Source organism: Manis javanica, chromosome 3 (genome assembly GCF_040802235.1).
Source record: "Manis javanica isolate MJ-LG chromosome 3, MJ_LKY, whole genome shotgun sequence".
In the NCBI taxonomy this organism is placed as follows: domain Eukaryota; kingdom Metazoa; phylum Chordata; class Mammalia; order Pholidota; family Manidae; genus Manis; species Manis javanica.
This window is the reverse complement of record NC_133158.1, coordinates 14950461-14978128: the sequence shown is the minus strand read 5'-3', so window position 1 is coordinate 14978128 and position 27668 is coordinate 14950461. Positions and strand designations below refer to the sequence as shown.

General features: G+C 38.1%; 1 protein-coding gene across 5 annotated transcripts in view; it reads left to right on the top strand.

Moving 5' to 3' along the window:
* SUCLG2 (succinate-CoA ligase GDP-forming subunit beta) overlaps window positions 1-27668 on the top strand; it is a 578416-nt gene that overhangs the window by 126291 nt on the left and 424457 nt on the right. The window lies entirely within an intron of this gene.

Here is a 27668-nt window from a genome sequence, read left to right as displayed (position 1 = left end):
CAGAACTCCTGCTTGGCCCCATTGATCCCCTCTGGTGTGGCATTTCCTTTGAATTAGAAAGGCCTTCAGAGGAGAGGTGACATCTGCTTTGTTAGACTTTGTAGCATTCCTGAGTCAGTGTTAATTTAGTTCCTGGTAAAAGTTGTTCCCTTTCCTTAAGGCGAAGCCCACTTTCTATTTCAGGGCTATCCTGTTCTTAGCGTTATGCACAAGTGTCCTAGGAAATTCTTCTAGGAGAACAAGACGTCCCTCCCTCCCCACAGTTGAACCATGTTTGTGTGTCAGGACAGCCTGTTCTCACCTTACACTGGGAGGCAAAAAGCAAGGGATTGGGAACGTGGAAGAGGCTGCAGTTAGGTGTAAGAAACCAGCACTGGGGGATGAAAAGATAGTGTTTCAGGTAATTCTGTGGATGTGCTGTTTACTTCTGATTGTCTGGTATCATGCTGCTAGAAACTAAGGTGGAAAACAGAGTGAAAAAGCTGTGGTGTCAAAAGAGAGTATGGGCTCTAGAGCAAACACTGAAAGAAGAGTAAAGCTGTTAGTAGGTTGGAGAAATAGCCTTAGATACTAGCTTCCAGACGCCTTAATGAAATTTGAATCCTGAGAGTAAATGTCTTGTAATGATTGGGATTTTAAAGGGTGTTCTCATATTGGAGCACTTGGCTGGCCAAGTGAAGAACAGGATTTTGATTCTCTGCCACACTAATACTGTTGGAAAACTGCTTAGCAGCTGCCAGGATTTTCTTAGTTTTATTAGATATGGATGCTAGTTCTTGAATATTTTCCCATGTTGTCTTGGGTGTTATGATTCCATGTCCAACTCAAAAAAATTTATTACTTTTTTTCCCCAAGAAGTGATTTATATACCAGTTTGTTAATTTCTTAATTTCCTGTTTATAACATTTAGTTTGGCTGTCCCTCTGAATTCTTGCTCAAACCAGACCATTTTAAAAAAGGTGCAGAAAGTTCTGGAAGAGACCCTCCTTGCTTGAATGCTTAAGATAATCAGAAAAGTTGTTCTAAAGTTAATTCAAGAAAGTAAGTCCATGTTTTATGGCTTCTGAGGTCAGATATAATCTGAGTAGGTTGACAACAAGTAGTCTAATTCACAGGGATTTAAGCGTGTGAGTCCTTATTTGGGAGTGGTTCTGAGGAAGGTGTTATGGGCGGTGGAATTTGAAGTCAGTGCCTACTCTCTCTGGCTGTTGAAACTGAAGTTAGTTAACCCAGATATAATTAAACACACACTCAAATAATCTGAAAGGAGTACAGGAGGAAGGGAGGGAGGAAACCAAAGAAAACTAACAAAGAGGTAAAAGGAAAAAATAACTTTCTTAGGCCTTCACAACCCCTGAAAGTCAGCCAAATATAAACTCTTCCCAGTTCACTGAAATTACATGATTTCATCCTCCAGGATGCAATCTAAAGTCTTCCCTGTGTTTAACATTCAAGCAATAGACTTAGATTTCAGACACAATGAATGGATCAGGACAGGCAATAAAAGAGCAAGACATTGCAATTTAAAACTCAATGCAATTTTAAAGTGACATAACAAATTGTGCTGGACCTTAGTAGATGTGTGTATCATGGGAAAGTGGTTCTGAGATTTTTCTTCTCTCTTGGGGGAGGTCATTCCTGGCTTCTACTTAACTCCAGTGTGCCATCAAACACTTTAAAATGGAAAACAAAAACCTCCTGGGTTCCTTTTTATTACAGTATCATCAAACCATTGTTTGGAATTCTGTATCACTGGCATTTGTAATTGCATCAGATTTTAAGTCTGGAATATGTGTTTGTTTGCAGGTTGAAAGGGGGTGAACACATACTTCACTGTTGCTGCTATTAAGCAGCTGTTTAGTTTGAATTTCACTGACCCCCCTGGGAGCTTTCATAGAAGCCCTGTTTGACAGGTAGCTAACCTGATTAGGAATTTTTTAAGATCACCATGAAAACATTATAGACCTTAAAAGCACTTAGGGTAAAGTAAATTTAACAAAGACTATAAATGTTTTTCTCTTTATATGCTGTTCTTGAATATAGGGAAATAAATGTTAATATGTAGAGGTTTTCCTGAAGACCTGTAGTAACAAGTTTGAGTGATTTGCCATGCCAAATAGAGCATGCTTTCCTGGTTTACTTGAAGTGGTGCTATAGTAATTTCTAATTTAAATAGATAACTGAGAAAGGCAAAAAAATACAGATAATAAAGCAAAGTAGCCTTTCTTAGTTGTTCACCCCTCCATGTCTTCACTCCCCAGCCCTGTCTAGCTGGAAAACCTCAGCTGTTTTTTGTGATACCATCAAGTATTCTTATTCTCTTTATTCTATCCTCTCTTCTGCCCAGCTTGACTTGATAATGTTTCCTCCCCTCAGAACTGTTTGTTCTTAACATTTATTATAGGATTAATATTTTACAGTAATTATTTGTTTGTATCTCTTTCCTCCAGTAAATTTTAAGTTTCTGAGAGGCAGTGGCCCTATTTTTAATCTTTGACTTGCTACAGACTAGGTGCTCAGTAGATGTTTTAAAGGGGCATAATGTTTTTCTGCTACTCACAGTTTCCTTGCCTAACACTTTAAAAGGTCATGTTGTATGTAAAATGTTGAGCCATGTTTCCTTAAAATGTCTTCTGGAGGCCTCTGCAAATATAGACATCCCTCATCCTGTATGGTGAAGCTATAAAGGTTGATACCGAAAAGAACATTTAAAGAAGTCAGGACAATCTGTTATGGATAATTGCCTGTACTGACCTTACACTTAAAACTCTTATTTAAAAAAAAATTTTATGAAAACACATGATGATTGCCAAAAAAAAAAGTAAATCTGTGCTGAAAGGATGCGGTGTTCCGCCCATAATACCACTCCCTATCTCCTTAAGATACAATTTAGATTTCATTATGACTAAGTATTCACAAATATATTTACTTTTTAAAATATTCATTGTTAAGGTTCTTTTAGTTTTATAGTGTGTGGGGGCATTTCTCCATGTTCATACATAAAGATATATTTAATCATTATTAATGGGTATATAGTATTGCATTATTTCATTATGTATCTATATAAGATTTATTTTTCACTCCCAAGTGTCTACATGCTGATCAGCATTTTGGTTGTTTTTCGTGTTTTGCTATTATAATTACAAACTAGTGACAATCATTATTTCTGTAGTTGATTTTCATAGAAGTGGGATTGTTCTACTGAAGGGTTATTCTGTGATCATCGGGCAAATGGATCTCCTAATTGTCTTAGAACATGTCAGGTGCTTCTTAACCATCGTGATGCTTTCAGGATCATGGAACAAGTGCCCAGTTCTTTTCTTGATGTGCACTGGGCTTAGAGTGTGTGAGGATTTTGAACACACTCTGTGGCTAGGAAATGAGACATACGTGGGCTTGCTGGAGAAAGGGTCTCTAAATAGCAGATCTCGTTGAGAGGTGATGGGTTCCTGGGAGGTGATCATTAGGAGTGAGGAAAGGAGCTCTGGGCGGCAGGGCAGCAGCTCTGAGGTCACGGAGGCCTCAGGTTTAGGGTGTAGTGGTGCCTGATTGAGCCGGTCTGCTCTGGAGAGCGTGAGTCCTCAGTAGAGAGTCTGCTTCAACGGAAAAAGCTGTCACTAGGGCTCAGCCACTCTGCTTGACAAGCTCCTCTGAAAGGACCCACTGATGAGAAGCTGAAGGATCTTCCTTGATTGTGGAGAGGGAGAAGCCCAGGGGAGCTGGTGGTGGTGTGACCATGTATGGCTGAATGAGGACAGACAGCAGAGCAGATTCCATACAGTCATGTATGAAACGCCTCTCACCAAAAGATAGAGGAATTAACCCAACTGAGAAAAATAGGGAAAAGATAAGATTTCTAATCAAGAAGGAGGGATATCTTGGAATACTAGTAATATTGCTGGGAAAGTGAACGAAACATCTTTAAATATGGGTGCATCCAGGAAGTATGTATTACATATATTTTAAATTTCATAGTCTTACTGGTTGGCTCTGAAAATAAAACCGTGAGCTTATCTTTCCATGACAGCTCTGGACATTGCTACCATCCTACCCGCCTCTCCCCTGACCTTTTTTTCCCCCTGTCCAGCACTGTTTAAGATCAACAAGAGATCCTTTTTGTCTCTCTTAACAGGTAGCTTCCAATTGTCTGCTACTTCAGCAGGGATATTCCCTGACCTAGTGGTTCTCAAGCTACTCCAAAAGAATTTCAGAGCTTTAAATCTAAAGCTGCAATAGTTATGGACCCTGCCTTCAGATGTCTTTATTATCATCTGTGAGAATTTATACTTGATTAAGCTGTGACTGTGTTGTCCAGAACCCCTTTCCCTGTATGATTTCAGGGAAGAGTTGGCCAAATGAGGAATTTGCACAGAATTTGGAATGCAGCCATTATGTCTGATCTGGTGATGGTCAGATGTAGAGATGCTAGCAGGAGGTCAGCTTGTCCCTTGCTCTTTTATGCTCCATATCCAGCTATTTTCCCAACTTCTGACCCTGCTGGTCAACACAGAGCCCGTTCCATCATGAGATGCTTGGCAACAAGTCCTGCATCCTGTCCCAGAGCTACTCGGTGGGATGCTTTCTCTGGTTGGCTTGCTGGTGACTCAAGTGATCCTTCAACCACCATTTTCAAACCTTCCCTTTATCAGCATCCCCTGCAATTGCATGGGCTTCAGTTCCTATAATAAAGCCCTTACTCATTACTCATAGACAGTGGTTCTGTTTGCATAATTGAACCCTGACTGAAGACATCTTCGCTTTGAAAATCAAAAAGAAAATGATTTTTTACAGTTAGATTTCCTTTCTCCTTCTTTCCCTTCAAAGGTACAAGATACTGTAGAAATGCTGTTGATGTTCATAAATGCTTTTCATCTTCCATGACTGTTTTAGGAGCTGTTGAAGTTATATTGAAGTTACAAATGTTAGACAGATATTTTTATTATTAATGTGTGTCATTGATCCATCTTGCAATCTTTATGAAACACAGGAGAGATTTCTTCTGGGAATTTCTTTGTCTGATCAAACTTTTTTCCTGAAAAATTGCCCTTTTTTGTTATTATTGTTCAAATGGCTTAATATGCAGATTTGTTTACTGTCCTGTGGTTACAATTTTATTTTATTAGAAATTCTTTATATATATATAGGTGCTTACATAAGAGCATATATCTCTTTTTGCCATCAACATTAGGAGGTTCTATCCTCAAGATTTTTTACAGAAATAAATATTTTAATCTAATAGGCAAAATCTAAGATTGGTTTGCTTGTCTTAAACTACAGAAAGAGTAAGATATTACAACAAAACTGAGTCTTTCTGGAGGTAATTTTTATCTAGCTTTAAAAATTTTATCACCAATGAAGTGTGTATTAATGGTTTTGAAAGCAATAACATCAGTGACAAGATCAGAAGAGTAGACTAATGTGTCATAGATTTTAATGAGGCCTATAATATAGTGATAAGTATACAGTATTTTTTAAAGTATGGCAATATAAAAAACAATGATTTATCTAACTTTAATTTATAAATTTTTATAGGAACTAAAATTAAAATTCTTCCCTTGAAAACAAAAGCATGTTTTGTGTTAAGGTAATATTATTATCTGTTAATCAATGCACTGATTAAAGTGGCATTACCATGTCTACACTGTATCCAAATGAAGAATTAGTTTAGATAATGTAGAATTAGTTGGCTACCATATCCATTAGGAAATTAAAGATTTAAAACGTGCATAAAAGCCTTATCAGTAAAGGATTTCCTAATATGAAGTAATATCTCTCTGGACATCTTCCAGTTTGTATCACAAGACCCCTGTCCTAGAAAGGCTGGAGTTCCATCTTTTACTTATATTTGAAAACTGCTGTTTTAGGTATAAACAGTTTGAGTCTTTGATGGGTAGCAGTCTGGTGGGAAACCCTGTATCTCTGTTCCTAGTTCAGTCAACATATATGCCCAGCGGTGATATGTTTCTGATGTCTTGTATGTTTGAAATTCTCTGTCCCAGTGTTGGTGAGCCCATGTCAGACATGTTGGAAGTTGAAATAATAGTTTTACTCTCAGAGATGCTATTGGGCCTGCAGACAGTCTTTTCCCCATCAACTAGGTTTAACCTGAGGAACTAGAGCTCACTCATAGGAGTTACTACAGTAAGGATTGCAGATGGGTGGTTCTCCAGTTTTAAGTTTGGGTTCTGTGATCCATAATGAAAAGACAGAACTTAGCTAGTTTCTTTGGGAAATTGGCACTTAGGCCTCTAACTCATCACCCTATTATTGTATGGTCTTTATAAAGGTTAATTTTTCCATAATATGACTTTTCTCTTGTCTCTCCTACCCTCTTCTCCTTGCCTTCCAGTAATAAATAGGTCAATCTGAAATGACTTTTTTAACTTTCTCAATTAAGAATTCTGTCAAACCTCATGAAAGGTGATTGTCATGCTAGAAATGACACCATGCAATTATGCTGAAAGGTGGATATTCCAGTTTTGCTCCAAGTCAGTGAACCACAGAAATCACAGTTGCGCCAAAAAGCCCAATGTTACTGACATGAAATAGGTGGTCATCATAGTTGTCCTCTCACTGTGGTATCAGTGAATATAGTACTGCATTTGCACTTGCTTTTAGGGAAGTATATGTTTGAAGAGAGCACTGTGAAATACAAACTGGCTTAGTAATATAAATACCTGATTCATAACTAAGCTCTTTTAAAAAGATAGCTGAAAAATAGAGGAGGAAAAAGATGGCAGTGTGAGTAGGGTGGCAGAAATCTCCTCCCCAAACCATATATATTTTGAAAATACAGCAAATGTAACAATTCCTAAAAGAGTGACCAGAAGATACAGTACATCAGCCAGGCTACATCTGTGAGAACCCAACATCTCATGGAAAAGTGTAAGATACAAAGCCGTGACCTGGTGGGACCTGGGCACTCCGCCAGCCTAGCTCACCAGTGGGAGGGGAAGAATCAGAGTGGGGAGGTAGTAGAAGCACAGGAATGCTAAATGTCCAGCCCTAGTAATCTGCCCCATGAGCACAAACACACATTACATGCTGCTCTGGATATTAGAGTAGTGGAAAAGCAAAGTCTGAGACTAAGACTGTGAACAGGTTCCCATAGCTGGCTGCCCCAGGACAAAAGAAAAACAGACACTTTAAAAGTCTTAAAGGGACAAGGGTTTAACACGTGGACAAAATCGTCCTGGCACACTCAGCCTAGCAGGGTGGGAACTTTAAGGAACTTCAAAGAACTTCAGGCGCGCTATCCCCCTGGCTGGCAATGCACCTCTGAGGCCCCTCACAGTGATAAGCAGCCTGCCATTCCTTCCTCCCCACCAGCACCTGCAAGCAAACTGGCTGTCCCTGCCATTGCTGCAGACCAGCTGGAGAGCAGCCCCACCTAAAGCAACCACACAGCTTAACACAGAGGCTTTTCCCTATGTGCGGCTAATTGGCCCAGACCCAGAGGCTGCTCCCTGCTTGCAATTGATTGGAACATACAGCAGAGAGAGGCACAGAGACTGGGAGGCACAAAGGAGCTTTACTGTTGCGGTAGAACACATGCCCCTTGCCTGCGACCCCTGCCAGCACCCTAGGCTATCCCAGGGGCCAACCCTCCCATGGCAGCTCAGGGGATTAACCCAGAGGCTGTTCCCTTCATGTGGTTGACTGGCAGAGACAGAAGAGACGAGTGCAGAGTCTGGGAGGCATGAAGGGGCTCTGTCTCATGGCAGAACACATGCTGCTGGCCTTCAACCCCACCAGTGCCCTAGATCATCCTGTGGGCTGCCTTGCCCATGGCAGCTTAGGGCACTAAACCAGAGGCTGCTTCTTGCATGTGGTTGATCTGCACAGACCTAGCAGATAGGCAAGGCAACTGGCAAGCAGGAAGGGACATTGTTATTCCAGCTGACACATGCACCACTTGCCGGGGACTACTCCCATCACCATAAAAAGGCAGGAGAACCTTGTTCAAACTGAAATCCCATAAATACCAGTGCCCTAGGTCATCCTGAATCCCAAATCCAATAAACACCAGAAAGAGGGCTTGGTGAAACCGAAATCACCAATCATCCTGAAAAAGTTTTCAAAATAAAACTCATAAGCATGCTGATGGAGCTATAAAGAAATATTCAAGAGCAAAGGGATGAATTCTGGATGGAGATAACAGAAATGAAACACAATGAAAGGATTAAGAGCAGACTGGATGAAGTGGAAGAGACTGTTAGTGGACTAGAAATCAACAGCAATACAGAGAAGCTGAGGCAGAGAGAGAAAAAATAATCTCTAGAAATGAAAGAATATTAAGAGAACTGTGTGACCAATCCAAACGGAACAATATTTGCATTATAGGGGTACCAGAAGAAGAAGAGAGAGAAAAAGGGATAGAAAGTGTCTTTGAAGAAATAATTGCTGAAAACTTCCCCAATCTGGGAAGGAAATAGTCTCTCATACCGGGGAAGCCCACAGATCTCCCAACACAAGGGACCCAAGGAGGACAACACCAAGACATATAATAATTAAAATGGCAAAGATGGAAGACAAGCACAAAGTATTAAAAGCATCCAGAGACAGAAAAAAAGATCACCTACAAAGGAAAACCCATCAGGCTATCATCAGACTTCTTAGCAGAAACCTTACAGGTGAGAAGGGAATGTCATGATATATTCAATGCAATGAAACAGAAGGGCCTCAACCAAGAATACTGTATCCAGCAAGGTTATCATTTAAATTTGAGAGGGATTAAACAAATACCAGATAAGCAAAAGTTGAGGGAATTTACCTCCCACAAAACATCTCTAAGGGTATTTTAAAGGGACTGCTCTAGATGCACATATGCCTAAGGCTATATACCTGTCACCAGAAAAAATAAAATCACAGCAAAGGAAGTACATGAGCTAAATACTAACTAAATGCAAATTAAAATCAGCTATCTACAAAGTCAGACAAGAGAAACACAAAGAGTACAGAACAAAGCACTTAATATATAAAGAGTGGAGGAAGAAGAAAAAGAAGGGAAAGAAATAAAGAATCATCAGACTGTGTTTATAATAGTGTAACAAATGAGTAAAGTTAAATGGTTAGATACTAAATAAGGTGCCCTTGAACCTCTGGTAACCACAAATCCAAAGACTACAATGGCAATCAGTACATATCTATCGATAATCACCCTAAATGTAAATTGATGCACCAATCAAAAGACACAGAGTTACAGAATGTATAAAAACGCAAGACCCATCTATATGTTGCCTACAAGAGACTCATTTCACACCCAAAGACATACACAGACTAAAAGTCAAGGGATGGAAAAAGATATTTCATGCAAACAATAGGGAGAAAAAAGCAGGTGTTGCACTACTTGTATCAGACAAAATAGACTTCAAAACAAAGGAAGTAACAAGAGACAAAGAAGAACATTACATAATGATAAAGGGGTCAGTCCAACAAGAGGATATAACCATTATAAATATCTATGCACCCAAAACAGGAGCACCTACATATGTGAAACAAATACTAACAGAATTAATAGAGGAAATAGAATGCAATGCATTCATTTTAGGAGACTTCAACACACCACTCACTCCAAAGGACAGATCCACCAGACAGAAAATAAGGAAACAGAGGGACTGAACAACACATTAGAACAGATGGACCTAACAGACATCTATAGAACATTCCACCCAAAAGCACCAAGATACACATTCCTCTCAAGTGCACATGGAACATTTTCCAGAATAGACCACATACCAAGCCACAAATAGAGCCTCAGTAAATTCAAAAACATTCAAATTCTACCAACCAACTTCTCAGATCACAAAGGTATAAAACTAGAAATAAATTGTACAAAGAAAACAAAAAGGCTCATAAATACATGGAGGCTTAACAGCATGCTCCTAAATAATCAATGGATCAATGACCAAATTAAAACAGAGATCAAGCAATATATGGAGACAAATGAAAACAACAGCAGAATGCCCCAACTTCTGTGGGATGCAGCGAAGGCAGTTCTAAGTGAAAGCATATAGCAAACCAGACCTATTTAAAGAAGGAAGAACAATCCCAAATGAATAGTCTAAATTCACAATTATGGAAACTGGAAAAGGATGAACAAATGTGAGGTCCAAAGTCAGTAGAAGGAGGAAAAGAATAAAGATCAGAGAAGAAATGAATAAAATTGAGAAGAATAAAGAACAAAAAAATAATGAAAACAAGAGCTGGTTCTTTGAGAAAATAAACAAAATAGATAAACCCCTAGCCAGACTTATTGAGAAAAAAGAGACTCTACACACATGAACAGAATCAGAAATGAGAAAGGAATAATCACTATGAACACCACAGAGATACAAAACATATGAGAATTCTTTGAAAAATTATATGCTAACAAACTGGGTAACATAGAAGAAATGGACACTTTCTAGAAAAACACAACCTTCCAAGATTCACCAAGGAAGAAACAGAAAATCTAAACAGACCAATTATTAGCAATGGAATTGAATCGGTAATCAAAAACCTACCGAAGAACAAAAGTCCTGGACCAGATGGATTCACCACTGAATTTTATTAGACATTTAGAGAAGACATAATACCCATTATCCTTAAAGTTTTCCAAAAAATAAAGGGGAGGGAATACTTCCAAACTCTTTCTATAAAGCCAATATCACTCTAATGCCAAAACCAGGCAAATATATCACAAAAAAAGAAAACTACAGACCATTATCCCTGATGAACATAGACGTAAAAATACTCAACAAAATATTAGCAAACCAAATTCAAAAATACAGCAAAATGATCATACACCATGGTCAAGTGGGATTCATCTCAGGGATGCAAGGATGGTACAACATTCAAAAATCCATCAACATCATCCACCACATCAACAAAAAGAAGGATAGAAACCACATGATCATTTCCATAGGTGCTGAAAAGCATTTGACAAAATTCAACATCCATTCATGATAAAAAAAAATTGGCATTGAAGGCAAGTACCTCAGCAAAATAAAGGCCGTATATGACAAATGCACAGCCCACATCATGCTTAACAGCAATTAGCTGAAAGCTTTTCCTCTAAGATCAGGAACAAGACGAGGATGCTCACTGTCCTCACTTTTATTCAACATAGTACTGGGGATCCTAGCCACCACAATCAGACAACACAAAGAAATAAAAGGCACCCAGATTGCTAAGGAAGAAATCAAACTGTTTGCAGATGACATAATATTGTACATAAAGAGCCCTAAAGAATCCACGCCAATACTACTAGAGCTAATGTTGGAATTCACCAAAGTTGCAGGATACAAAATTAATGCTCAGAAATCTGTGGCATTCCTATACACTCACAATAAACTAGCAGAAAGAGAAATCAGGAAAACAATTCCATTCACAATTGCATCAAAAAGAATAAAATACCTAGGAATAAACCTAAAGAAGGAAGTGAAAGATGTATACCCTGAAAACTATAAGACACTCTTAGGAGATATTAAAGAGGACACTAATAAATGGAAATTCATCCCATGCTCTTGTGTAGGAAGAATTCATATTGTCAAAATGGCCATCCTGCCTAAGGGAATCTACAGATTCAGTGCAATTCCTATCCAAATACTGACAGCATTCTTCAATGGCCTGGAACAAATAGTTCTAAAATCCATATGGAACCACAAAATACTCCAAATTGCTAAAGCAATCCTGAGAAGGAAGAATAAAAGAAAGGGGATCTCACTTCCCAACTTTAAGCTCTAATACAAAGCCACAGTAATCAAAACAATTTGGTACTGGCAGAAGAACAGACCCATAGACCAGTGGAATAGAATAGAGAGTTCAGTTATTAACCAAGCATATATGGTCAATTAGTATACAATAAGAGCCATGGATATATAATGGGGAAATGAGACAGCCTGTTCAGCTGGTGTTGGCAAAACTGGACAGATAAATGTAAGAGAATGAAACTGGATCATTGTCTAACCCCATACAAAAAAGTAAATTCAAAATGGATCAAAGACCTGAATGTAAGTCATGAAATTGTAAAACTCTTAGAAGAAAATATAGGCAAAACTCTTTTGAATATGAAAATGAGCAACTTCTTCATGAACATATCTCCCCATGCCAGGGAAACAAAAGCAAAAATGAACAAGTGGGACTGTATCAAACTATAAAGCTTCTGTACAACAAATGACACCATCAGTAGAAAAAAAGGCATCATACAGAATGGGAGAATATATTCATAAATTATATATCCTATAAGGGGTTTACATCCAAAATATATAAAGAGCTCACATGCCTCACCAAAGAAAAAGCAAATAATCCAATTAAAAAATGGGCAGAGGATCTGAACAGACACTTCTCCAAAAAAGAAATTCCGATGGCCAACAGGCACATTGAAAACATACTCCACATCGCTAATCATCAGAGAAATGCAAATTAAAACCACAATGAGATATCACCTCACACCGGTGAGGATGTCCACCATCAAAGAGACAAGCAACAACAAATGCTGGTGAGGATGTGGAGAAAGTAGAACCCTCCTACACTGCTGGTGGGAATGTAAATTAGTTCAGGTGGGAATGTAAATTAGTTCAACCATTATGGAAAGCAGTATCAAGGTTCCTCTAAAAACTAAAAATAGAAATACCATTTGACCCAGGAATTCCACTTCTAGGAATTTCCCCTAAGAATGCAGGAGCCAGTTTGAAAAAGACATATGCACCCCTATGTTTATCACAGCACTATTTACAATAGCCAAGAAATGGAAGCAACCTAAGTGTCCTTCAGTAGATGAATGGATAATGAAGATGTGGTACATATACACAATGGAGTATTATTCAGCCATAAGAAGAAAACAAATTCTACCATTTGCAACAACATGGATGGAGCTAGAGGGTATTATGCTCAGTGAAATAAGTCAGGCTGAGAAAGACAAGTATCAAATGATTTCACTCATCTGTAGAGTATAAGAACAAAGAAAAAACTGAAGAAACAAAACAGCAGCAGAGTCACAGAACCCAAGAATGGACTAACAGTTACCAAAGGGAAAGGGACAGGGGAGGGTGGGCAGGAATGGAGGAATAAGAGGTATAAGGGCCATTAAGATTAGTACACATAATGTGGAGGGGGGCACGGGGAAGGGAGTATAGCACAGAGAAGACAGGTAATGACTCTATATATTTATCATCTTACTACGCCGATGGACAGTGACTGTGATGGGGTATGTAGTGGGGCTTAATAATTGGGGAAATCTAGTAACCACAATGTTCCTCATATAATTTTATATTAATGATACAAGAAAAAAGATAGCTGAAAATAACTTACTCTAAAATTACTGAGATTCATATTTAGGTATTTTTTCCATTATGGTTTTGAATTACATCTTTTCAACATTATTTTACAGAAATATGTTTTCAGAATATCATGTCTGAAAAACAAAGTGAACCAGTTTTATGGAGTTTGCCTAGTTAAAAGCATTTCTTACCTTCTCTATTTAGGTTATGCCTTTCTTTTTTTTTATTAAAGTATCATTAATATACAATCTTATGTTGGTTTCAAATGTAAATCTCAATGGTGCAACAGTCCCCGTGATGAGCTTATATTGTGACTGTGAATTGTTGTGTCCTTTTATCTCCCTACCCACCCCCTCACCCTACCCTTGTTCCACCCCCTTCCCCTTCATAACCACTAGTCCCTTTTGTGTCTTTAGAGTCTACTGTTGTTTTGTTTCTTCTGTTTTGCTCTGTTTTTATATTCCACAAATAAGTGAAATCATATGGTATTTGTCTTTCTACACCTGGCTTATTTCACTGGACATAATACACTTTAGATCCATCCATGTTGTTGCAAATTGCAGGATTTCTTTTCTTTTTATGGCTGAATAGTATTCTATTGTGTATATGTACCATATCTTCTTTATCCATTCATCTACTGATGAACACTTAGGTTGCTTCCATATCTTGGCCATGGCAAATAGTGCAGCTATAAACATAGAGGTTAATATGTGTTTTTGAATCAGGGACCTTGTTTTCTTCAGGTAAATTCCTAGGAGTGGAATTCCTGGGCCAAATGGTATTTCTATTTTTAGTTTTTTGAGGAACTTTCATACTGCTTTCCACAGCAGTTGTACCAATTTGCCTTCCCACCAGCAGTGTAGGAGAGTCTTATTTCTCTGCATCCTCACCAGCGTTTGTTGTTTCTTGTCTTTAGGATAGTGGCCATTCTAACTGGTGTGAAGTGGTATCTTACTGTTTTTTTCATTTGCATTTCCCAGATGATTAGTGATGTGGAACATCTTTTAATGTCCATGTTGGCCATTTGTATTTCTTCTTTGGAGAGGTGTCTGTTCAGGTTCTCTGACTATTTTTTTAATTGGGTTATGTGTTTTTTGGATATTGAGGTGTATTCTTTATATATTTTTTATTTTAACCCCTTTTCAGATGAATCATTTACAGATATAGTCTCCCATACTGTAAGGTGCCTTTTTGTTCTACTGATGGTGTCCTTGCTGTACAGAAGCTTTTTAGTTTGATGTAGTCACACTTACGCATTTTTTATTTTGTTTCCCTTTCCCATGGATAAGTTTCCAGGAAAAAATTGCTTATGCTTATATTCAAGAAATTTCTGCCTGTGTTTTTTTCTAAGAGTTTTATAGTTTCATGACTTACTTTCAGATCTGTGATCCATTTCAAGTTTACTTTTGTATATGGAATTAGACAATAATCCAGTTTCATCCTCGTAAATGTAGTTGCCTAATTTTGCGAACACCAATTGTTGAAGAGGCTGTCTTTTCCCCATTGTATATTCATGGCTCTTTTATCATATGTTAATTGACAATATATGCATAGATTTATATCTAGACTATTCTGTTCCATTGATGTATGGGTCTTGTGCCAGTACCAGCTGTTTTGATTACTGTGGCTTTGTTGTAAGAGCTTGAAGTCAGGAAGTGTAATCCCCCAAGCTTTGTTCTTCTTAGGAATACTCTGGCTATTTGGGGTCTTTTGTGGTTCCATATGAATTTTAGAGCTATCTGTTCCAGTTCACTGAAGAATGCTGTTGTTATTTTGATAGTGATTACATTGAATCTGCAAATTGCTTTGGGCAGGATGGCCTTTTTGACAATATTTATTCTTCCTATCCATGAGCATGGGATAGATTTCCATTTTTGATGTCTTCTTTAATTTCTCTCAGAAGTGTCTTGTAGTTTTCAGAGTATAGGTCTTTCACCTCATTAGGTAGGTTTATGCCTAGGTGTTTTATTCTTTTTGATGCTATGGTAAATGGGAGTTGTTTTCTTGTTTTTTCTGTCCTCTAGTTCATTGTTAGTATATAGAAATGAGACACATTTCTGCATATTAGTTTTGTATCCTGCCACTTTGATGAATTCAGTTATTAGTTCTACTAGCTTTTTAGTCAGTTCTTTAGGGTTTTCTATGTAAAATATCATGCCTTCTGCAAATAGTGACAGTTTAAGTCCTTCTTACCAGTTTAGATGCCTTTTGTCTTATTTTGTTGTCTGGTTGCTGTGGCTAGCACCTCCAGTACCATGTTGAATAAAAGTGGGGAGAGTGGGCATCCTTGTCTTGTTTCTAATCCTAGAGGAAAAGTTTTTAGGTTTTTGCTGTTAAGTATGGTGTTGGTTGTGGGTTTGTTGTATGTGGTCTTTATTATGTTCAGGTATGTGCCCTCTGCATCAATTTTTTTGAGAGTTTTTATCATGAATGGACATTGAATTTTGTCAAATGCTCTTTCAGCATTTATTGAGATGATCATGTGATTTTTATCCTTTTTGTATGTGCTTTACTATGTTGATTGATCTGCAAATATTGTATCATCCTTGTATCCCTTGTGTAAATCCCACTAAATTATGCTTTTCTTAATGAATTTAAGTTTTTCTTTTTACATTTTTTTTTTGAGAGGGCATCTCTCATATTTATTGATCAAATGGTTGTTAACAAAAATAAAATTCTGTATAGGGGACTCAATGTACAATCATTAATCAACCACAAGCCTAATTCTCAACCGTCTCCAATCTTCTGAAGCATAACGAACAAGTTCTTACATGGTGAACGAATTCTTACATAGTGAATAAGTTCTTACATGGTGAACAGTACAAGGGCAGTCATATCACAGAAACTTTGGTTTTGATCACGCATCATGAACTATAAACAATCAGGTCAAATATGATTATTTGTTTGATTTTTATACTTGATTTATATGTGAATCCCACATTTCTCCCTTATTATTATTATTATTGTTGTTGTTTTTTAAATAAAATGCTGAAGTGGTAGGTAGATGCAAGATAAAGGTAGATAAAGGTAGAAAACATAATTTAGTGCTGTAAGAGGACAAATGTAGATAATCAGGTGTGTGCCCATAGACTAAGTATTAATCCAAGCTAGACAAGGGCAACAAAACATCCACGGATGCAGAAGATTTCTCTCAAAACAGGGGGTGTGAGGTTCTAAGCCTCACCTCTGTTGATCCCCAATTTCTGACCTGATGGCCCGCCTGCAATTGTGCCTGTCTTAGGTTGTTCCTCCCTTGAGGAATCTTACCCGTCTCTGGCTAACCAGTCATCTTCTGGGGCCATACAGGGAGATGTAAAGTTGGTAAGTGAGAGAGAAACAATATTGTTTGAAAACGTTAGCTTTTTACTTCTTTGCATATTTATGCCCTGTGGCTTCTATGCCTAGCATTTGTCTTGAGGTATCTTTACCACTTGGAAGAATTGTGATACATGGTAAATTCGATATGAGGCACAAATTCTATTTAGGGGTTGTAATTAGGAAGGAAGAAGAAAAGCTATAGAAGTAGCAGATGGAAGAAAACATGGCAAGATTGATAATTTCTTTGACATATCTTCTTGTAGAGTAACTTAAGCATGTATAGGTTTTAAACTACTAATTAAATTGTGTACACACATTAACATAATAGGAATACAGTCACATAACCAAAGCAGATCTATAATTACCAGCCATCTCCAGTGAAGCCAAGAAAAACCAGTTAGGCACCCTAGGCATTTGTGAAAATTTGTCTATGATATGATGGATATTGTCCAACTGTACTTGAACAGTCTGAGAGAAATCAGACAAATTAAAACAACCCATTCCTGGAAACTGTTCACATCCCGTATGTTCTTTTAACAGTAGATAGTCTGTAGTTGTAAGATTTTGGAGCGCTACAACTTGTACTTCTCCTAATTCTTGGTTGAGTTCCAACAATATAGATCCAATCAAATTTGTTGTTTTACTGTATGCACAGGCCAGCTTAGATATCTCCTTCTTCATTCCAATGGCAAGTCCAGGAACTGGTGGGATGAATGCAGCTACAACTGCAACAGCGCCAGGACCTTTGTTGAAGTTTTTTGACGATCATCTTCTGGAATGACTCTTCCAGAGGATGTTGATGTTGGAAGTTCCTCTTCATATCGTATCTTAGTTCATTTTCTGGGTAGCCAAATTAGGCTTTGATCCTCTGTATAAACACAAACAAACCCTTTGCTCACACTTCGACATGACCTTTATACCATTGTGAAGAACTTATTGGAGGTCACCACACAGGAACTGCTGTTTTTTTTTTTTTTCTGTGAGAGAAAGGAATATTATCAGAGAAATGTACTTCTATAGCTGATCATCTGACACCTTTAAATGATCAAAATTAAGGATATGTAAAGCATGCTTGATTTGTTGTTGATTTGTAGTTAGTTTTACAAATCGTTGTAAGTTAGTTTTGTAGTTAGTTTTATCCTATCAGGGAATAATCCTCCTTTTCTTTCTCTCTTTTTTTTTTTGTTATCATTAATCTACAATTACATGAAGAATATTTTGTTTACTAGGCTCTCCTCTATACCAGGTCCCCCCCACAAAGCCCATTACAGTCACTATCCATCAGCATAGCAAAATGTTGTAGAATCACTACTTGTCTTATCTGTCTTGTACAGCCCTCCCCTTACTCCCCCCCATTATGCATGCAAATCATAATACTCCCTCCCCCCCCTTATCCCTCCTTACCCACCCATCCTCCCCAGTCCCTTTCCCTTTCGTACCTGTTAGTCCATTCTTGGGTTCTGTGATTCTGCTGCTGTTTTGTTCCTTCAGTTTTTCCGTTGTTCTTATACTCCACAGAAGAGTGACATCATTTGATATTTCTCTTTCTCCACTTGGCTTATTTCACTGAGCATAATACCCTCTAGCTCCATCCATGTTGTTGCAAATGGTAGGATTTGTTTTCTTCTTATGGCTGAGTAGTATTTCATTGTGTATATGTACCACATCTTCTTTATCCATTCATCTACTGATGGACACTTAGGTTGCTTCCAATTCTTGGCTATTGTAAATAGTGCAGCGATAAAAATAGGGGTGCATCTGTCTTTTTCAAACTGGAGTGCTGCATTCTTGGGGTAAATTCCTAGGAGTGGAATTCCTGGGTCAAATGGTATTTCTATTTTGAGCATTTTGAGGAACCTCCATACTGCTTTCCACAATGGTTGAACCACCAGCAGTGTAGGAGGGTTCCCCTTTTTCCACAACCTTGCCAACATTTGCTGTTGTTTGTCTTTTGGATGGTAACCATCCTTACTGGTATGAGGTGATATCTCATTGTGGTTTTAATTTGCATTTCTCTGATGATTAGCGATGTGGAGCATCTTTTTGTGTGTCTGCTGGCCATCTGAATTTCTTTTTTGGAGAACTGTCTGTTCAATTCCTCTGACCATTTTTTAATTGGGTTATTTGTTGTTTGTTTGTTGAGGTGGATGAGCTCTTTGTATATTTTGGATGTCAAGCCTTTATCACAGCAGTCATTTACAAATATATTCTCCCATACTGTAGGGTAACTTTTTGTTCTATTGATGGTGTCCTTTGCTGTACAGAAGCTTTTCAGCTTAATATAGTCCCACTTGTTCATTTTTGCTGTTGTTTTCCTTGCCCGTGGAGATATGTTCAAGAAGAGGTCACTCATGTTATGTCATATTTTGCCTATGTTTTTTTCTAAGAGTTTTATGGTTTCATGACTTACGTTCAGGTCTTTGATCCATTTTGAATTTACTTTTGTGTATGGGTTAGACAATGGTCCAGTTTCATTCTCCTACATGTAGCTGTCCAGTTTTGCCAGCACCATCTGTTGAAGAGACTGTCATTTCGCCATTGTATGTCCATGGCTTCTTTATCAAATATTAATTGACCATATATGTTTGGGTTAATGTCTGGAGTCTCCAATCTGTTCCACTAATCTGTGGCTCTGTTCTTGTGTTAGTACCAAATTGTCTTGATTACTGTGGCTTTGTTGTAGAGCTTGAAGTTGGTGATTGAGATCCCCCCCACTTTATTCTTCCTTCTCAGGGTTGCTTTGGCTATTCGGGTTCCTTGGTGTTTCCATATGAATTTTTGAACTATTTGTTCCAGTTCGCTGAAGAATGTTGCTGGTAATTTGAGAGGGATTGCATCAAATCTGTATATTGCTTTGGGAAGGATGGCCATTTTGATGATATTAATTCTTTCTAGCCAGAAGCATGGGATGAGTTTCCATTTGTTAGTGACCTCTTTAATTTCTCTTAAGAGTGTCTTATAGTTTTCAGGGTATAGGTCTTTCACTTCCTTGGTTAGGTTTATTCCTAGGTATTTTATTCTTCTTGATGCTATTGTGAATGGAATTGTCTTCCTGATTTCTCTTTCTGTAAGTTTATTGTTAGTATATAGGAAAGCCACAGATTTCTGTGTGTTAATTTTGTATCCTGCAACTTTGCTGAATTCTGATATTAGCTCCAGTAGTTTTGGAGTGGAGTCTTTAGGGTTTTTTATGTACAATATCATGTCATCTGCAAATAGTGACAGTTTAACTTCTTCTTTACCAATCTGGATTCCTTGTATTTCTTGTGTTTGTCTAATTGCCATGGCTAGGACCTCCAGTACTATGTTGATTAACAGCGGGGACAAGGGGCATCCGTGTCTTGTTCCCGATCACAGAGTAAAAGCTTTCAGCTTCTTGATGTTCATTATGATGTTGGGTTAGGGTTTATCATATATGGCCTTTATTATGTTGAGGTAGTTGCCCTCTATACCCATTTTGTTGAGAGTTTTTATCATGAATGGATGTTGAATTATATCGAATGCTTTTTCAGCATCTATGGAGATGATCATGTGGTTTTTGTCTTTCTTTTTGTTGATGTGGTGGATGATGTTGATGGATTTTCGAATGTTGTACCATCCTTGCATCCCTGGGATGAATCCCACTTGGTCATGGTGTACAATCCTTTTGATGTATTTTTGAATGTTGTTTGCTAATATTTTGTTGAGTATTTTTGCATCTATGTTCATCAGGGATATTGGTCTGTAGTTTTCTTTTTTGGTGAGGTCTTTGCCTGGTTTTGGTATTAGGGTGATGTTAGCTTCATAGAATGAGTTTGGGAGTATCCCCTCCTCTTCTATTTTTTGGAAAACTTTAAGGAGAATGGTATTATGTCTTCTCTGTATGTCTGATAAAATTCCGAGGTGAATCCATCTGGCCCGGGGATTTTGTTCTTTGCTAGTTTTTTTATTACCTCTTCGATTTCGTTGCTGGTAATTGGTCTGTTTAGATTTTCTGTTTCTTTCTGGGTCAGTCTTGGAAGGTTCTATTTTTCTAGGAAGTTGTCCATTTCTCCTAGGTTTCCCAGCTTTTTAGCATATATTTTTTCATAGTACTCTCTAATAATTCTTGGTATTTCTGTAGGGTCCGTCATGATTTTTCAGTTCTCGTTTCTGATTCTGTTGATTTGTGTTGACTCTCTTTTCCTCTTAATACATCTGGCTAGAGACTTATCTATTCTGTTTATTTTCTCGAAGAACCAGCACTTGGTTTCATTGATTTTTTCTATTGTTTTATTCTTCTCATTCTCTCAATTTTGTTTATTTTTTCTCTAATCTTTATTATGTCCCTCCTTCTGCTGAGTTTAGGCATCATTTTTTCTTCTTTTTCCAGTTTTGATAATTTTGATGTCAGACTATTCATTTGGCATTGTTCTTCCTCCTTTAAGTATGCCTGGATTGCTATATACTTTCCTCTTAAGACTGCTTTCACTCCGTCCCACAGAAGTTGGGGCTTTGTGTTGTTTTTGTCATTTGTTTCCATGTATTCCTTGATCTCTATTTTAATTTGTTTATTGACCCATTGATTATTTAGGAGCATGTTGTTAAGCCTCTATGTGTTTGTGAGCCTTTTTGTTTTCTGTGTAGAATTTATTCCTATTTTTATACCTTTGTGGTCTGAAAAGTTGTTTGGTAGAATTTCAATCTTTTGGAACTTACTGAGGTTCTTTTTGTGGCCTAGTATGTGGTCTATTCTGGAGAATGTTCCATGCGCACTTGAGAAGAATGTGTATCCTGTTTCTTTAGGATGTAGAGTTCTGTAGATGTCTACTAGGTCCGTCTGTTCTAGTGTGTTGTTCAGTGCCTCCCTGTCCTTACTTCTTTTCTGCCCAGTGGATCTATCCTTTGAGGTGAGTGGCATGTTGACGTCTCCTAAAATGAATGCATTGCATTCTATTTCCTCCTTTAGTTCTCTTAGTATTTGTTTCACATATGCTGGTACTTCTGTATTGGGTGCATATATATTTAGAATGGTTATATCCTCTTGTTGGTCTGAGCCCTTTATCATTATGTAATGTCCTTCTTTATCTGTTGTTACTTTCTTTGTTTTGAAGTCTATTTTGTCTGATACTAGTACAGCAACCCCTGCTTTCTTTTCTCTGTTGTTTGCCTGAAATATGTTTTTCCATCCCTTGACTTAAGTCTGTGCATGTCTTTGGGTTTGAGGTGAGTTTCTTGTAAGCAGCATATAAATGGGTCTTGCTTTTTTATCTGCTCCTGTGTGTCTTTTGATTGGTGCATTCAGTCCATTTACATTTAGGGTGACTATTGAGAGATATGTACTTATTGCCATTGCAGGCTTTAGATTCATGGTTACAAAAGGTTCAAGGTTAGCTTCTTTAGTATCTAACTGCCTTACTTAGCTCACTCTTTGAGCTGTTATATACACTGTGTGGAGATTCTTTTCTTCTCTCCCTTCTTATTACTCCTCCTCCATTCTTTATATATTGGTTGTTTTATTCGGTGCTCTTTCATGTTTCCTTTAACTGCTTTTAGTTGGTAGTTGATTTTATTTTTTGCCTTTACTTAGTAATTGGTTGGTCTGCTTTCTTTGCTGTGATTTTATTTTCTCTGGTGACATCTGTTTAGTCTTAGGAGTGCTCCCATCTAGAACAATCTCTCTAAAATACCCTGTAGAGGTGGTTTGTGGGAAGTAAATTCCCTCAGCTTTTGCTTGTCTGGGAATTGTTTAATCCCTCCTTCATATTTAAATGATAATCGTGCTGGATACAATATCCTTGGTTCAAGGCCCTTCTGTTTCATTGCATTAAATATATCATGCGATTCTCTTCTGGCCTGTAAGGTTTCTGTTGAGAAGTGTGGTGATAGCCTGGTGGATTTTCCTTTATAGGTGACCTTTTTCTTCTAGCTCCCTTTAAAACTCTTTCCTTGTCTTTGTTCTTTGCCATTTTAATTATTATTTGTCTTGGTGTTGTCCTCCTTGGTTCCTTTCTGTTGGGAGTTCTGTGTATTTCTGTGGTCTATTCGATTATTTCCTCCCCTAGTTTGGGGAAGTTTTCAGCAATTATTTCTTCAAAGACACTTTCTATCCCTTTTTCTCTCTCTTCTTCTTCTGGTACCCCTATAATACGGATATTGCCCTTTTGGATTGGTCACACAGTTCTTTAATATTGTTTCGTTCCTGGAGATCCTTTTATCTCTCCCTGTGTCAGCTTCTATGCATTCCTTTTCTCTGGTTTCTGTTCCTTCAATGGCCTCTTGCATCTTATCCATTCTGCTTACAAATCCTTCCAGAGTTTGTTTCATTTCTGTAATCTCCTTCCTGGCATCTGTAATCTTCCTCCAGACTTCATCCCTTAGCTCTTGCATATTTCTCTACATCTCCATCAGCATGTTTATGATTTTTATTTTGAATTCTTTTTCAGGAAGACTGGTTAGTTCTGTCTCCTTCTCTGGTGTTGTCGCTGTGATCTTAGTCTGCTTGTAATTTTGCCTTTTCATGGTGATATAAATAGTTTGCAGAGCTGGCATGAGTAACAGCTGGAAGAACTTCCCTTATTATTGGTTTGTTGCCTTCCTCTCCTGGGAGAACAGCGACCTCTAGTGGCTTGTGCTGGGCAGCTGCGTGCAGAAAGGGCTTCTGATTCTTGCCTGGCTGCCATGGAGTTTATCTTCGCTTTTGCTGTGTGCGTGGCCTCCCTCAGGCCTTAGCTCTTATATGGTGGAGCCGTGTTGGAGGGGGAACGGCTGGAAGGGTATTTATCTCCGTGAGCAGCCTCCGTGCTCCCTGCTGCCCATGGGGTTACAGTGCCCAGAGATCCCCAGATTCCCTGCTGGTGGACTAAGTGTCCCAGTACACTTCTGTCCAGTTTTGGGGTCCCTGTCCCTTTAAGACTTCCAGAAAGCACTCACTTTTCTTTGTCCCGGGTGCAACATCTGCAGGGACCTGCTCATAGGTCTTACTGTGCTGTTTCCCTAGTTTCCAGCCCCTCATGCGTGCACTGTGTCTGCGCTCTGGTGTGGATGGCTGGGGCTTGGTATTTAGCAGTGCTAGTCTCACTCTCCCTCCCCGCTCTGACTCCTCTCCTCCCGCCAGGAGCTGGGGTGAGGGGCTCCCTCAGGTCTCGCCGGGCCGCAGCTTGTATCTTACTCCTTTTGTGAGGCGCTGGGTTCTCTCAAGTGTGGATGTGGTCTGGCTATTGTCCTGTGTCTTCTGGTCTCTCTTTTAGGAAGAGTTTTCTTTGTTATATTTTCAAAAATATATGTGGTTTTGGGAGGAGATTTCAGCTGCTCTACTCACGCCACCATCTTGGCTCCACCTCTTTTTATATTTAATAATGCTTCCAGGAATGTTTATCATTCATCATGGGACTATTGGGGAACTGTAAAATTTGGCATAATACTGTTTTGGTTTAATTAGACTAACACTTATTTTGATAAAGAATTGAGTGGAGAACAGGAGAAATACTTAATTTAATGCAGGTAATGCAATAAAACAAGACCTTCACATGGTTGTTGTTTTTTCTTTGTAAATGGCTTTAAATATTTTTCTCTTAAGTGTTATGATATTTGAGAGTCTTACATATTTATAAGTTTATCAAATATATCTCTTACAGTGTTTTTCTCCTAAACAGGTTCCCATGAGGCTGAGTTAAATCCTCGCTTTGAGCAGTGCTCATTATCAGAAATTTTCAGATAAAGAACAAAATAAAGTGAATATGTTGCATATTTAGGCTCCTGCATATAATAATAATATTTGAGAGCAAGGAATTTGGCGTTATAAACACCTCGGTTATAGCAAGAACAATAGTATGATTGTCAATGTGTAACTGCAGTCTAATTCCATACAGAATCTATTAGAGTAGGTGGGTTTTTCCATTCCATTCCTTTTTTTTAAAATTTTCTTTTTATTAAGATATCATTGATATGCAGTCTTATAAAGGTTTTACGTGAGCAACATTGTGGTTATTACATTGAACCGTATTATCTTGTCCCCCCCCAAACACCTCATTGCAGTCAGTGCCTATCAACCTTGTAAGATGCTATAGAGTCCCTACTTGTCTTCTTTCCTATACTGTCTTCCCAGTGATCCCCTGACACCACGTGTGCTAATCATAATGCCTGTTAATCTCTTCCTTCCTCCCTCCCCACCCACCCTCTCCACTCCCTTCCCTTTGGTAACCGCTATTCGTTCTTGGAGTCTGTGAGTCTGCTGCTGTTTTGTTCTTCAGTTTTGCTTCATTGTTATACTCCACCAGTGGGTGAAATCATTTCCTTCCATTTCTTTTTAGTTTGTTATCCTAAACTATGTTTAAACCATTTTATGTATTCAGATAAAAATGGTAGGTACCATATGTAGGACAGTCTTTTGTAATTCTAATTGGGAATAAGGAGATAATATGTAAAATAAAACAAAGAAACAACCAAAAAAAAAAAACCCAGCAGAAATTTGTGTGCGTTTCTGGAGACATCAGACCTTTAAATAAAATTGAAATGATGACATTAAGTGTGAATCAACTTGGTTATTAATGAAAAGATTAGTTACTGTTCAGTAGGATTTGGCCGCTTAATTTTCAGCACTTTAGGGAAATAACCACTGAATTAAATTACTTTGCAGGGGTTTCATTCAAGATGAGAAAAACTTGCTTTACTTTGGGCTCCTGACATGCTATATTGATTTAGCACTGGAGGTGTAACCAGAGAGATGATTTTAGTGAACTTATTTTTGGCCAGGGATATTAGGTTGCAGAAGATGTACATAGCCTGGATACAGTCTTTCCTTTTTCTTTTTCCATTTGCCCCAATATAGTATAGCCTTATAGTCCCCAAGGTCGTTGCTTGGTCTACCAATTAGGTGGCATGACAGTGTATCTTTGACATGTGGTCAAATAGTGACATATAGAATTGATTGTGCTTCATTGAGGCTGCTGCTCTTTCCCTTGATGTTCATGCCTAAAGCTGATATAATCCAGTCTGTGTAGTGCCAATTAACAATGCTCAATTAAGTATTCTGTCTGGCTTTTAAGTTTTGCTGCTGGAAAATTTGGACAGGAAAGCATCTCTTTCTTCTGGATGACAAGTATGAAAATGAGAATGGCCATGGAATGCTGCTTATCCTTTTTAAAGAATTTGAAGTGATCAGATTTAAAAATTTGAGTAGACAGCATAAAGTTTTCTTTTTTCCCCTTGATGTTTTCAGAAGGGAAGTTGAAAATGTCTTCCAGTATTTCACTTTTTGGGGTTAATTTCTGAAAAGAGTTATACTGATGAAGCTATTATATTTTGATTTATTTTTTAGTATGCCAGGCATGAAGATAAGTGCTTTACCTACCATTTCTCATTTATTCTTCACATCATCCCAACGCTGTAGATTATTACGACCATTTTAATGACAGGCATGCCACTTTCACTTTTCTGAATCCCAGTCTCCTTTCCTCTACAAAGAAAATGATAGGCAGAGTTGGAGATTTTAACTCAGGTCTGTTCAACTCCAAGGTCATGGCTCTTATTGCTGTTCTTATATGCAGTGGCCTAAATGTACACTACATTCATTTGACTTGGTTCCTTTCCTGATGAGTTTCTGATACAAGCAGTCATCATAGCTTGTCTTCTACTCAATTTTCTGGGAGCCTGTTTATTATGAGATATGGCAATCTATATTGACTGGTGTGATGATAGTTCATATCCAGGGCAGAAACAATGGATGGAGGCTATAGATGGCAGCAAAGAAGGAACTATGTTTGCTTCTGAGAGAAGATAAACCTTAGTTTTCTGAGTGTAAGCAAATATGGGAGAAGGGAAGACCAACCGCTATAGACAATACCCCTTAATAATCTCACAGCACCAGCTGGAGTGACTGTCTTACCCAGTGCCTTCATAGTGTCAAAGACTTCTTTAGCTCCACTTTGCTGTCATGAAAATACCCTTTGTGCTTCCTTCTGTTTGAACAGTGCCTGCTTACCTGTGAGCAACAACAGTGGCAGTCATAGCTGAAATAGCCATCACTTAGGGAGTTCTCACGTTGCATGGATGGTGGTAAATGCCACAGTTCTTTTTTTTTTTTTATCATCTCTGCCCAAATGAAAATAATCCTTTTGATTCATTACACTGTAGAAAGGTTGTAAGTAAATTAATTAATCATGGCAATAGTTTTTCATTAAACATGTGAATTTTCAGGATCTTGGGATAAAGCATTCACATGTATTATCTCAATTCTTAAACAATCCTCATCATCATTTACAGTGAATAAACTGAGTCTCAAACATAACAAGTAGCTGCCCAGTATCAGACAGCTGGGTCAGTGATGAAGGCTGGTTTGAAACCTGGTCTTGCAAATTCTAAGCCAAGTATGTCAAACCAGAAACTATTTAGAACCTTATACAAGGTTGACTTGTTCTGATTTTAGACAAAGATGAATCACAAACAGGATGCCAGCTGTGGCATGAAGATGTGTACTATTTGGTTTATTAGACATATTTGATGCGAGAGCTGTCTTTTAAAATTTTTATTTATCTTTTTGGTGTTTGGTGAGGCCAGCCCTGAAGGCCCCATCTCTTTCCCTAGGCTGCTTCACATAGCCAAGCTTTCCTGCCAGGCCCATAAAGATATTTGAGTTTATGACCAGTCTCAAAGGTCAGGAATGGATAGTTTACCATTTCCTTGATGTGTTGAGAAAGAAAGATTCCACAGCCATTTTCCCCTGGGATGTTTTGTTATCCTGCCAATAACTTTAAAATATTGCTTACTTTTAGTTTTAATCCATTCCCTCCCTGCTTGCCCAACCATATCAATATGTAGAACAACTGCTTAGGAAACTGTTGGTTTCCAAGAATACAGTTATTAAGTACTCCCTTTGCATCTCATTTTTAAACCTTTCCCCATGTAATCCATTCTTCCCTTTAACATCTCAAAGGTGTGACAGGTAGTTAGTTTCTCTGATTGGCAGATTGGTGCCTCTGCCACATAGGAGTGTCATTACACAGTAAAATTAATACCTCCACCTGAACTTATTTAGCATCTCTGACACTCAAAAGGGCAAAGGAGCACATGCCTTGCTTTCCCTTGGGATGGTGGAGTATTAGATTAAGCTGGTAGGAAATATTTGGATGT